The sequence below is a fragment of the Capricornis sumatraensis genome, chromosome 3 (genome assembly GCF_032405125.1).
Source record: "Capricornis sumatraensis isolate serow.1 chromosome 3, serow.2, whole genome shotgun sequence".
In the NCBI taxonomy this organism is placed as follows: Eukaryota; Metazoa; Chordata; class Mammalia; order Artiodactyla; family Bovidae; genus Capricornis; species Capricornis sumatraensis.
Window position 1 is genome coordinate 34,347,763 of NC_091071.1, and position 4,067 is coordinate 34,351,829.

The 4,067-nt window shown below is 48.5% G+C and overlaps 1 non-coding gene across 1 annotated transcript; it reads right to left on the minus strand.

Annotated features, from left to right (window-relative positions):
- Positions 1 to 3,763: 3,763 nt before the first annotated feature.
- Positions 3,764 to 3,866, minus strand: LOC138077263 (U6 spliceosomal RNA). The gene has a single exon (XR_011144723.1). It is a non-coding gene; the product is annotated as a U6 spliceosomal RNA (small nuclear RNA).
- Positions 3,867 to 4,067: the final 201 nt, after the last annotated feature.

Here is a 4,067-nt window from a genome sequence, read left to right on the forward strand (position 1 = left end):
AATTGTCACCTGGCACCGCCCCAAGGGAGGGGAAGCCCCTTCTATGCTGAAAACGATGTGGGCCTTCCTTCCTGACTGAATTTGAACTCAAGGTCGTCTGGGGAACAGCCTGGGGGGCAGGGAGCTTTCCTTCATCAGCATCCTAGGCGAGGCTGGGAGAGTTAGAAGTGTGACAATTGAAGGCGTCAAGGTGATGACTCATCCCTCAGGCCGAGGAGCCGGGAATCCTGACAGGGGCCTGAGTCACCGTTTCCGGCCCGCTTTGTGCTGACTTGCTCATACCTCCAGTTCTTGGCCTCCCTGAGTTCTTTGAGGGGAGGAGGCCAGGGGCTCCACACAGTTTGGGCCTCCATTCTCATCCTGCCTCTGCCTTCTTGGCCGGGACTGTCTGACCCAGGTGAAGCCACAGACGTGGGCCCAGACCAGCAGTCCCCATACAGCTGTGCATGCGTGCTAAGTCGCTTCAGCCTTGTCCAACTCTGTGATCCTATGGACTGTATCCTGCCAGGCTCCCCTGTCCATGGGATTCTCCAGGTGAGAATACTGGAGTGGGTAGCCATGCCCTCCTCCAGGGGATCTTTCCGACTCAGGGAGCAAACCCGTGTCTTTTGTGTCTCCTGCATTGGCAGGCGGGTTCTTTACCACTAGCACCATCTGGGAAGCCCACCACCCACCTGTGGCCAGCTCTAAATGCTGGCAGTGGTGAGACCTTGAAGACATTCCTGCTCTGAGGTTTTCTTGAATGGGACAGCAGCTACAACCCCGTCCATACCTGACTTACCTAAAACACTCCTTTAGTCTAATGTTTAAAAGAGGAAAAAGAAGCCTTAGCCTCAGACAGAGATGGGCTTGAAGGCCCAGATCTGCCTTTTATTAACGGTGTGACCTAGGGTTCCTTATTTGACCACTCAGTTCTTCTATTTTCTCATCTGGAAAGCGAGATAATAACATTATCTGTTTCGAAGTGTGGGCAAGAGGATGGAACAGAACTTTGAAAAAAAATTGTTTATTTATTTATGGCTGTGCTGGGTTTTCCTTCTGCGAGAGGGCTTTCTCGACTTGCAGCGAGTGGGGGCTACTCTCGAGCTGCGGTGCATGGGCGGTGGCTTCTCTTGTTGCCAGGGTGCTCGGGCTTCAGTAGTTGCAGTTGAAGGGCTCCAGAGAAAGGACTCAGTAGTTGTGGCACGTGGGCTTAGTTGTTCCGAGGCATGTGGAGTCTTCCTGGGCCAGGGTTCAAATGGACTCTTATCCACTGAGCCACCAGCAAATTCCTTTCTTTCCTTTTTTTTTTTGATTAAAGTATAGTTGACTGACAATGTTGTGCTAATTTCTGCTGAACAGCAAAGTGCCTCCATTATACACATATATACATTCTATTTGAATATATATGTGGGCTTCCCAGGTGGCGCTACTGGTAAAGGACCCGCCTCCCAGTGCAGGAGACATAAGAGATACAGGTTGAATCCTTGGGTTGGGAAAATCCCCTGGAGGAGGGAATGGCAACCCACTCCAGTTTCTTGCCTGGAGAATCCCATGGACGGAGAAGCCTGGGGGGCTACAGTCCACAGGGTCGCAAAGAGTCAGACACGACTGAAGTGACTTGGCACACATTCAACATATATACTTTTCCATATGGTTTATCCCAGAGGATTGGATACAGTTCCCTGTGCTTCATAGTAGGACCTTGTTTTCAGCATCTTTTCAAAGGTGTGTAATGACCGTTTCTGTATTACCTCCTGTGAATGCCCTGAGACTGTTGATAGCGCTGTGGATAGTTCACGCTGCTTTCTCAGCACACTCCAGCTCTGCCCTACAGTGGCCGTATACGTCCTGGCAGTCCAAATCCTCCCTTTTCCCTGTGGTAATAGTCCCTGTGGTCCCCTTCTCACCAGTCTCCTGCGTGGGCAAATTCACAGCCTTTGGCCCAAGGGGAGCCAATAGGTCTATCCCCAGGTCGTGGTGATTGGTTCATGGCAGAGCCCATGATCCCAGAAGGACCATCCAGAGAAAACAAGGCTCCAACCTTCCTTGACTTCTTTTCCAGCTCTTGGACAGAGAAACTCTTCTCCCTCTGCATTTGGTACAGCAATATGGGGAATGTGAAGTTGCCAGGGAACCCCAAGACAAGCCGGAAACTGAAGTGGCCACAGAGAAGGCAAAACCAAGGATGGCAGAGATTCTGGGTCTGGATGCTATTATTACCTGAGTCTCTGGATCCAGCCTCATCCGAAGTCAAGCCACGCCTGAAATTCCCTATGATGGAAGGGAATGAATTTCTTCTTCTTTTTCTTAGTAGTAGTAGTCAAAGTCACTCAGTCGTGTCTGACTCTTTGCAACCCCATGGACTGTAGCCCGCAAAGCTCCTCTGTCCATGGGATTCTCCAGGCAAGGATACTGGAGTGAGTTGCCATTCCTTTCTCCAGGGGGGGATCTTCCGGACCCAGGGATTGAACCCACGTCTCCTGCATTGCAAGCAGTTTCTTTACCATCGGAGCCACCAGGGAAGCCCATTATTATCATATAATATTATTATTTTAATGATTATTTATTTTTTAACAACTTAGGTTGAGATTGTTGGGTTTTGGCTTTTGAGTTTTTTCATTTGTCCTCTTGTAGTGAGTCTTAATTGATCCCCATGCACAGAAGGAAGAAAACACAGAACTATATTCAGGGAAACTTGGCTCTCCAGCCTGAAGGCTCATAGATATGCTGCCCAGAAGGAGTTAAGTACATCTTTTTTTTTTTTTTTCCTAATGCTAAATGATGTGGAAAGCATGAGCCTCCCTGTTTTGGAGGGAAGCAGGTAGGCACAGAAAAGACAATGCCTGGCCCTCCGATCCTTGGAGACTTTATTTTTAAAAAAAGAAGAGAAGGAGGAAGAGCTTTAGTGATCTGAGCAAAAGCCTGGGCGGCAGGAATGAACAGGCGGACTCATTACTTTATGTTTGGCTCTGCGGTCTTGCACGGGCTGGAGGCTGGGGGCTCTCCTTTAAGGAAAGAACCACAGCTGTTACCGAGAGAGGCTTTCACACATTCGGTGAACAATTGTCTTTGAATTCTAATTTTTACTTTCCAAATAAAATGGACTGCTCTTGAGATTAGCCAGAGGTCCCCAGGCTGGGAGAGAGGAGGCTGCTGGCTGCTGATAACGCGGGCGGATCACCAGATAGTGAGAGGGGGAGAATCGGGGAGGGAGAGAGAAGGCGTGGGACTCCCAAGGTCAGACTCTGACTCCCTCTCTTACCAGCTGCTCCAGTTGCTATGACAGCAACACAAAGTACCCCCCAGACTCAGTGCCATGAAGCAACCATCTATTTGGCTTACAGATGCCTGGCAGAACACATCAACTAGGGGCTTCCTGGTGGTTCCCTGGTGAAGAACCCGCCTGCCGATGCAGGAGACGCGGGAAACGAGGGTTCGATCCCTGGGTCAGGAAGATCCCCTGGAGGAGGGCATGGCAACCCACTCCAGTATCCTTGCCTGGAGAATGCCACGGACAGAGAAGACTGGCGGGCTACAGTCCATGGGGTCGCCAAGAGTTGGACACGACTAAAGTGACTTATCATGGATATTCTTTTTCGTGTTTTTTCTCATACAGGTGATCAGAGAATATTGAGTAGATCCCTGTGCTATACAGTAGGTCCTTGTTGGTTATCTGTCTTCCATGTGGTAGCGTGTGTATGTTCATCCCATGCTCCTGATTTATCCCTCTCCATGTTTCCCTTTGATAACCATGATTTCGTTTCCTATAACTGTAAGACTGAAAAATATGGAATGCTTCATGAATTTTCATGACGACTAGTGCAGGAGCCATGTTACTCTTGTCTGTATAGTTCTAATTTTAGTATATGTGCTGAAGCAAGCACCTAACCGTGTTTTTTGGTTAAACATTATTTTCAGATGTATTTGACAGAAAGAAAGTATGGGTTATTGTTAAAACAAACAAAAATAGGAAAGCATAATTTTTAAAAGAGCAATCCCCTTGCAGTGACCAATCTCAGTGTAAGGTGGTAAAGATCATTAACAGTTTGGTATATATCCTTCTGCATACTGAGAAGTCGCTTGAC